Consider the following 9722-nt stretch of genomic DNA (forward strand, 5'->3'; position numbering starts at 1 on the left):
TTGGGGTCACGTGTCCAAAAAATAGAAGTCACCTTGAGATTAAGCAATGCAAGTGACCATGAAGCAGACAAAATTTGTTATTGCAAGATGCAAGAAGACCCAGCAGTAGAAGGTACTAATTTTTACATTGTTGAACATATTTACGATTTTAAAAGTGAAATAAAAAACCATCAGTTAGAACAAGGACATTCATAAAAAGGGTACAAAGAAAAAAGTATTTATGATATGCTGTGTGACTCTTGGATATTCTGTTTGGAGGACCAGACAATGGGGAAAAGCTAATGGGAGCATGCCAGCAGAATTAGAACTTCTGTCAAAGCTGCCAGAAGGCGATCCCTTCTCATTGCCCTCATCCCATGAAGCAATCTGTAGTTATTTACTAATTAGTGACTCAAGGACTGGCATCATGACCCTGGGCCACCACTTTACTCTCCAATGCCATAGTCAGCCAAGAGCTCTTTTAGACACCAAACTGGCTAGTCACTTGTGCACTTACTTTACAACTCAGTTAATAGATTTTGTATCCCTCACAATGCCTATTGCAGTGATACAGTCCATATTTTCAGTAATTGATTGTTGAGCAAGACATGTGGTTGCTGAGCAAGCAAGGTTATCATGCTGTAAACAGTCTTAATGACTGTTTCTGATCAACAGTTCTGAATTAGCCTGAAATCAATCTCTCTTTTTCTTCTTTCTCTCTCTCTCTCTCTCTCTCTCTCTCTCACACACACACACACATACACACAGGCACACACACACAGACACAGACACTCTCTTCTCTTTCTTGGCCTCTGTTTACTTTCATCTGTTAGCATCTGGTTATATATGTAATAATTGATTCTAAATTAGGCTACATGTGGATAGGGTTAGAAAAGTGTAGTGTATCCAACAGAATAAACTCTAATTTGGGGACACTGAACACAAAGAAGTGTGTGGTGTTAGTGCAGTTGTGATATTTTAATGATGAGGGAACTTCCGGCCTAAACATTCACTTCAACTCCAGCTGTCCTAAGCACCTTCTCATTAATAGTGGAAGAATCTACATTAGATTAATGGGGAATTGAGGGGCTTTATCACAGCGGATCTCAGGGTAATCCTGATGCTTTTCTGGTAAATCAGGGAACTCTAGTAGACATATCTGTTAAAGGTGTGGATTCAAATAAGTAGAGTATTTGTTTTCACATGCAAACAGTAAGACAAGGTAGTGTGGCCAGTGAGTATACAATGGGTATAAATATAAACTAATTATACAATAGGTAAAATTACAACTATTTTGACTTACAGTAGTGAAAAGGTAACTGAAGTTTTCTAGGAGAGACAAATAAGAATTAAATCAGATTGGATTTATTTAGGAATACAATAACATTAAGTGTCATTCACAATGATAGAAAGGAGTTAAGGATGACTTATAAGAAATTTAATTAACAAAGTAGAATATACAGTGTCCACAAGGTAATTCTTTTTAACTTCTTTGATTCCTGGAGAAAACTGCTAACAGTTGAATTGTCTAGAGAAGCTTTTCTATTATATACAAATTTAAACTGGTTTTTCCCAAACAGGATGAATCCTTCCTAATAATAGTTGAGTCTACGTCTACTGACTAAGATTTGTACCAATCTAGAAGAAATTGCAGAAAACAGTGTATAAGGCAGCACAGAAGAAAGACTTGTGAGTTTATATTTCTCTGAGGGACTCAATATCCTTTTTCTGGCAAATAAGTAATCCCTCAATCTGAAGATGGCTTTTCAACGTTTTAAAATTTAATATTGTCTAAAATAGATGTGTGTATCAATAGCAATGTGAATTCAGCTCAGCAAATACCATTAAAGTCTGTACAAAGTATTTTTTAAAACACTCCAATGCCAATTTATTTTTAAAGGGTTCTGTGTAATTCTATGGTTTGCCTTTTTTGGTATTAATTATACAAATTTGAAAATTACAAAGTTGTAATGACCTAATACTATTAATAGTCATTCAGAAATAAAACTTTTCCTTCCTCCTAACAACTGTCCAGTGAGAATTAAAAGCCCTAAACAGAGGCCAATTCAACATGGCCTCTACCCTAGTAGGAAAAAAAAAGAAAGAGAGAGAGAGAGAAAAAAAAAAGATGAGAAGAAAACAGAAATCAACTAAATGGTGTATGGCCAGTGTCTCCCAGAGTGGGACCCCGACTGTGGCTGGGGTCATGAAAGGTCACCCAGGATACCTCCCAGCCACATCTTCCTCACTCCAGCATGTCCATGTCCCAGTCTAGGTGTCATGGAGATCCTTCATTAGCCTTTTCCTCCACTGCTTTGGTGAGTGCATCTGGTTTTCTAAGTCCCACATTGTCATAGCTGTCTGCACACTCCACTTTCCATGACAGCCTGCAGCTGAGCCTGCTGGTGTTCCAATAGCTTCTTCCTGGGTCCAGACTCCATGTAATATGTACATGGACATGGGTCCTGCAGGGTGTATCAGCACTTGGCCAAGAGCGTGACAGCATTCTGTAGGTGCTGCCAGTCGTTCCAGGTCCCCAGATTGTTCATGCCCCTCTTCTGAATCTTCTCATGAATCCACTGCTAAATCTGCACCTTCAGCTGCAAGCTCTTACGGTTTTCCACCTCTCAAAGTAGGACAAGGACTTCTTCCTGGCCTGGGCTCGTTGGATCTGGTCGACAATGTCAGGGTTCTACTTGTTCCAGCTGCAGTTATAGTACTTGCTGCTGTGGGTCTTCTAATCTCCTAGACATATCCAGTGGAAGTCATGGTTACAGTTGGAGCATCACATGTGATTGCAGCCTTTGCTCTTTTCAATGCAGAAGTTGCACTTGGGATAGTCTTTAGCGTGAGCACCTAGGTAGTTGGCTGTTTCAGAGTCACCAGCACATTTCCTGAGCCATTTCCAGATCATGGCATAGACTGTGGCACATGACACATTTGACAACTTGAAACAGAAGACCTCATTGCACTGATTGGACTGTACTTAGCAAGCTCTGGACTTCTATACATGAATCACCAGGGGGCAATCCGCCCCAGAGCACAGCTGGAGCTAGGAATGAAAGGGTAGCCCCTGTATTTGTCTCTCAATTCTTCATTAGGTAACAATGGAAACACGAAGTTCTCTAGTGTTTGGAGTGGACAGTCCTGAGTTATGCAAGAGATTCCCCCACCCATCCAAGTACTGAACGGTGCTGCTCCCAGAAGCTGCAACAAAACTGGTGCTGATAAGCCAGAGAAAGTAGTTCTCCTTCTGCACAAACTGCACACCCACTGTGCAGTGGGTGAAGGGGGTGGTCTGCAGGGACATGCTTTGAGGGATGGGGCTGAACTTGAGCCTCAAAGAGCAGCTGAGAAGAATCAGACTTGTATCTGTCCAGTATCTCTCCAACTTGCCAGTGGAAATTAATTAATATAAGTCTAACAACTGTTACATGAGATACCAGTGCCATATGATGTGCTAATGGTGGTGAGCATCACTGGCCTTTAGGACAGAGGCTAGGCTGGTTATATGCTCCTCGAGGGCACTCGAACTCTTTATAGGTCAAGCAGTGAACTCATCAGGATCTTCGGCCCCGTGCTGCTCCACATTGCAGGCTACTCCCAGTTAATGGTTCTCTGTGTCCCCTGGGATCCTCATCCTCTTCCTCCTCATGATATGGGTCATAGTCCTCTTTGCCCCTGGCTGTTAACATCCACAGACATCTTAACATCCAGCCAAGCTGCAGATCAGGAAAGCAGGGTTTTCCCCCTCCCCTTAAATGTTACATTTTCTCAAATGCATTAGTGGTTTTTTGTTTGTTTGTTTCCTGTAATTCTTGAAGATCTTTCAGGAAGATATCACCTCAAATATTCTATGTCATATAATTTCCATTGGGAGCCATGGCCCATGGCTGCTGTGTCTGAATGGGCTAGACTAGGTCTGGCTGGGTGAGGGGGAATCTGACATAGGCGTACTAGGGGGCTGACACCCAGGCTCCTTCCTCCCACAGAACAGTCTCCACAGCTCAGAAGTGCTCTGTACAAAGTATGTTTTATGTGGTATGATAGTATAGACACCTATAAATGTATGTCTTTTTAAGACTACCTTTTGTTTTTGGCTTTTGTTATGGACTCATAACAAGAAAATGTCTATTTATTCAATATGTGCATATGCTCACTCTTTAATTGGCTTCATTTTGTGCGTGTTTATGAGGATAAATTTGAATCGAAAAAAGTGTCTATTTCTTTACTGATTCATTGGTAAATTGAGATCCATAGTTTTTTCTAAATTAATTTCAAAGTTAAAAACTAAATATATGGCTCCAGATGTTACTAAATGTTCAGAAACATGAAATGAAAGAGGAAAACAAGTTCAAGTTTGAAAAATTAGGATTTATTGGGGATTTTTTTAAAAGAAAAGTACTATTTTTGGAATTAGTGGGAATATTATTAAAACTGACATGTCACAATAAGTCACCAGGATGAAAGGTACAGCATAGGGAATATAATCACTGGTATTGTAATAGTTACAGATGGCAGCTAGCCTTGTGATAAGCATGGAATAATGTATATATAGAGTTGTCGAATTTACTATGTTAAGATTGTGTTGCAGCTTTACTCAAGAAAACCTGGCATATCACCCTTAGTTTTAGACAGAATAAGTGAAACAATGTTACATAGATTGATAAGGATAAGAAAATATGAAGTTCAAAGCATTTAGTTTTTTAAAAGTTACTTATACAAAGGATTTTTTTTTAAAGATTTTATTTATTTATTTGACAGAGAGAGATCACAAGTAGGCAGAGAGGCAGGCAGAGAGAGAGGAGGAAGCAGGCTCCCCGCCGAGCAGAGAGCCCGATGCGGGACTCGATCCCAGGACCCCGATATCATGACCTGAGCCGAAGGCAGCGGCTTAACCCACTGAGCCACCCAGGCGCCCTACAAAGGATTTTGACACAGAAAGTATTAAGTGTATAATAAGAAACTATCTGAAAGTTACTTATAATTTGAAGTTTGACAAATAAGTTTAACCTGACTTACCTTATATAACTGAATTTTGTACTTCAGATCTAATTAGTGTGAGCTTCTTAACAGATATACTTTCAGTAAATAAAAATTGATTGAATTTAAATTTTTATAAGGGAAAATTGAATGTAAATAAGGTTGAAGAAATTCTAATTGAAAATATTCATTGTTCTTGAATTCATTTGTTTGATGATGTCAATTACAAGAACAGAAATTATCATGAATTGGGCTATTATTTGATCTTATTTCATTCTAATTAATGAGAAATAGATACACACCTTTTTAAAGGTAATGAGCCTGTAATAATGCACCTCTCTCCTGTGGCACTGAGTACAGTCATTGTGGATTATAAATTTGGAAGAGGAATACATAAAGCATCAGCCCATGAGAAAAAGGCAAGGACATTTGTTCCCCAAAGATAATTATGTGCATGGGAAAACATTTAAATTGGGGCAATTTATGTGTTTGGCTACTTTGTTTAGATCCAAAAATAAATGGTGCTTCTTACTGATTCCCTAGAAGTAATTTTAACAAAAGGAAGAACGAGAGTAAATTTAATAGCAAAGGAACTAAAACTTTTTGTTCAAGATAGGTAGAGTTTGAAGTTACTCAGATACTATCTAGATAGTTACCAGAGAGCTTGGATAGATTATTTGAATTGCACAGTTCTTAAGTTCAATGAATTTTGACAATTGTATATGCCTGAATAACCACCATGCACACACTCTAAAAAATTCCCTTTGGCCCTTTCCAATCACTTTCCCACTAGGGCCAAAACCTTCTGACTTCTATCATGTGTTATTACTCCTGTCCTCAAATTTCATGTAAATTAATCATATAGTTTGTATTCCTTTATTCCTTTATTATTTATTTATTTTTATGGCTTCTTTCATTCAACGAAATGATATTGTGATTCACCCATATTGTTGAGTACTTCAGTAATTTAGTCCTTTTTCTGTACATACCAAGTTTGTTTACCTGTATTGCTGTTCTTGAACATTTGGTTTGTTGCCAGCTTTTGGCTATTGTAAACAAAGCTGCTATGTATATTCACATGCAAGCCTTTCTGTGAACATATCTTCTCATTTACCTTGGAGAAGTGCCTAAGAGTAGAATTGCTGGACTATAGAGTAAATATTTTAGTCTTTGGAAGAAGGTGTGAAATAGTGTCCAGACCTCTTTGTCTGCGTTTCTGTTTACTGGCTACTTTGTTACTAGTATTTTTATGATTAAAAAATCAGTTTATAAGCCAAGTTTACCTTAATACAAAGATTCGGCATGTCTGGACATGGCTCACTGTATATTAAATAAAAAGAATTAGAAGTATATTATAGAAGAAGATTAATGGCATCTTAAAGATGTTCATGTCCTAATGCCTGGAACCTATGAATATGGTATGTTACATGACAAAGGGAAATTCAAGTTGCAGTTGGAATTAAGGTTGCTAATCAGCTGGCTGAGATGGGAAAATTTTTCTGGATTATCCACCTCGGCCCAGTGTAATCCCAAGAGTCCTTATAAGTGGAAGAGGGAGGCAGAAGAAGGAGAGCCAGAAAGGTGGTGTGAGAAAGATTCACCCCAACTTTGCTGGGATTGAAGATGAAGTATTGTGGCTACAAACCAAGGAAATAACCAACCTCAAAACCCAGAGGGAGAGTTTTAGCTAGAAATGACTTATTTCCTGAAGCTGTCGGAGAGCTTCTAGTGGAAACATTGCCTTACCCACACTCTGATTTGCTGAGACCAACAGAATTCCAATGTGATAAATTTGTGTTTTTTTAAGCCCCTAAGTCACAGCAATTTGTAACATTTGCAGTAAGACACTAATATAGTGTCATAGGCCAAATGAATTAAAAACATGACTTTGAAGCTCCAAATTGACATTAAGGACCCCAAATTGTAGTTTTTTTGTACTGTTCTTATGTGTTTGAATTAACCTACACATTCGCCATTTTCTTGTCCTTCCATATCTTATTTATTGTATAAATTTCACTTTCTTTGAAGGATATTTTGTATGTCTGTTGGTAAAGAAAATTCAACAGTAGGCTTTGTTGAAAATTAGTTTGGTAAATTTAGAATTCTAACTTGACAGTTATTTTCTCTCAGCATATAGAAGATATCATTTTTTCACCCCTGGCTTCCAATGTTGCTGTCATTTTGATAGTTTTCCTCTAGAGATAACCGATATTTTCACATTGGCTGCTTAGAGGAGTTTCCCATCTGTGTTTCATGTTCTTCAATTTCTCTATTACATATCTAAGTGAGGATTTGTTTGCTTGTGTTAGTTTATCATACATGGGATTGTGGGGGGCTTTTTGAATGTATGTATTGGAAATGTCTCAACTGTCATCTCTTTGAATATTGCCTTCCTTCCTTATATCCGTCTGTCTGTCTTCCTTCCTTCCTTCCCTCCCTCTCTCCTTTTTTCTTTTCTTTTCTTTTTCCTTTTTCTTTTTCTCTTTTCTTCTTTCTTTCTTTCAGGCTAAAATTCTGATTACACATGTATTGAAACTTCTCAGTCAGCCCTATGTATATCTTAACTTCACTTATAAATTTTTCTTTTTCTGTCTTATCCTGGTTCTGAAGATTTTCCCCACAACTCAACCTTGAACAAGCTTTTATTGCCTCTCAGTGCTACAGGAAAATCAGTTATGCTAGAGCTTCATTTTTTGAGCCTCAAAAAATACTTTTCTCTCAAGGCTGTCATTTCAGTTTTGGGTCTCAAGGGTCTCATTTGGAAGTCATAAAATGAACATTGGCTTCTTCTTTTGACATTCATGCTTATAGTCAAAATCGTTCCTGAGACAACACATACTACTGACAAAATGGGACAGATGTTATAAGCAAAAGTACAAGCATGGAGGGAAAGGATAAAATTTCAGGATTTTATGCTGGTATTTCTTTTTTTTCCAGTTCCTTTATTTATCAGATATATGTGTATTGAGTATTTATATCCAAAGCTCTGTCCAGGTACTAGAGATAAAGTTCAACTAGATTTCTTGTTTAATGGAGCTCACAATCTTTGGACAAGATAAGAGACTAGATTATAAAACAATATCTATTGATATTTTTCTCCTATTACAAATGAGTTCAGGTTAGTGAACATGCTGATTGCTTCCCGGCCTTTTGTTTAATAGGGCATGTGTTTTTGCCCTTCTGACTTTGCCTTTGCAATATATTATTTTGTAAAGAATGGGCTCTACAGTTGACATTTTGAGTGCAAATGTCAACCCTGACAATTAACAACTATGGACTTTGGGCAGGTTATATTATACCTCCAAGTGTCTGATTCCTTATTTATGTAATAAAGAGATAATGGTATATTCCTCACAGGGTGATTGGGAGGATGAAATTAGTTAATATTGAAAAGTATTCAATAATAAAAGCATGTGTAGCCTTTGTCCAAGTAAATAAAGTCCTATCTCACCTATAGTCCAAAGTCACTTCCTGATGTTGTTTCTTATTGAAGAAATTTCTCTCTGTCTAAAAACATGTAAGTCTCTTTTAAGAAGCTGTTGGCCTTGTTCTGAATGACAAGTTATAGCCATTTGCTTTTATAGCCAGTGCAGCAGAGACGGCCTACTAATCCCTATAAATTATGCAGCTTTTCAAAATTTCTTTTGCTTACTTTCAGCAACATTTCTTTGGAAGGAAAGTTATATATCAGCTACCAATATTCTTTTTTTTAAATATTTTATTTATTTGAGAGAGAGAGAGGGTGTGCACAAGTAAGGAGGAAGGGCAGGGGGAGAGAGGAGGCCGACTCTCCTGGGGCTCAATCCCAAGGCTGGGGAATCATGACCTTGACCGAAGGTGAAGCTTAACAGACTAAGCCACCTGGGCACCCCTCAGCTCCCCATATTCTGTCTCCTAATACACAATATGTATTATACAATATGTGGCAAAAAATAGGATTTAAAAATTGGTGACGTATAATGACACAATTTTAACACTGGTCGTGTCTCTTTCTCTAGCTACTCCTTTTTCCACTTCCTTGAACATCATTTTTCTTCCTTGTACTATTTTTGATTAGTTTGAAGTTCGGAGAAAAAAATATTATTTGCTCAACAGATACCCCTTTTGTTTGGGAATGTTATGATTGGCATCAATAAGCCAAAGGACCATTCTGAAACTCAGAGTGTCATTAACCAAATATGAGAGAAATGGAGAAACAATAAATAACCACTGAAGCCCATGGCTGACTCAAGATTTATGCTGAGAATTGCGAAGTTGGAATCTCAAAGAAATAGGCGTAAAATGTAGAGTATCCCGTCTGCTACTGATATACATAGTTTTAGTCATGAATTACTAATTATTATGATTTTCTTGGAGAGAAGGCTGCAAGTCTTTAACGTATCACACTTTGATGGCTTTAGGCCTGTTATGTCACAATATGGTTGTTCCATTAGAATTAAAATATTGACAAACTTTAATGAAGAACAGAAGTAAGACAAAAATAAATAAATAAAGGACCAGATCGGAAGGGGCATTTTCCATCCTTATTTTAAGCATGCTTTATATAGCCAAAGTAAAAAATAAATACATATATTTTCAGAAGTTGGCTAAGGGTAATAATGGTTAGGTATTTAAGTTGGTTTTGATAGAGGGGAACAGAGAAGGGACTGGTGAGGGAATTAAATGGAGTTTTAAGGTAATATAAGGAAGGAAGAACATAAATGTTACATCTGCAGCCTAGAAAACTGGGTTGCTGATAAATAATGTAAAAACTTATAAAT

The 9722-nt window shown here is 37.4% G+C and overlaps 1 pseudogene; it reads right to left on the reverse strand.

Moving 5' to 3' along the window:
• Window positions 1-2250: 2250 nt before the first annotated feature.
• Window positions 2251-3684, reverse strand: LOC122893707 (annotated as a pseudogene).
• Window positions 3685-9722: the final 6038 nt, after the last annotated feature.

The sequence above is a fragment of the Neovison vison genome, chromosome 13, assembly GCF_020171115.1.
Source record: "Neovison vison isolate M4711 chromosome 13, ASM_NN_V1, whole genome shotgun sequence".
NCBI lineage: Eukaryota > Metazoa > Chordata > Mammalia > Carnivora > Mustelidae > Neogale > Neogale vison.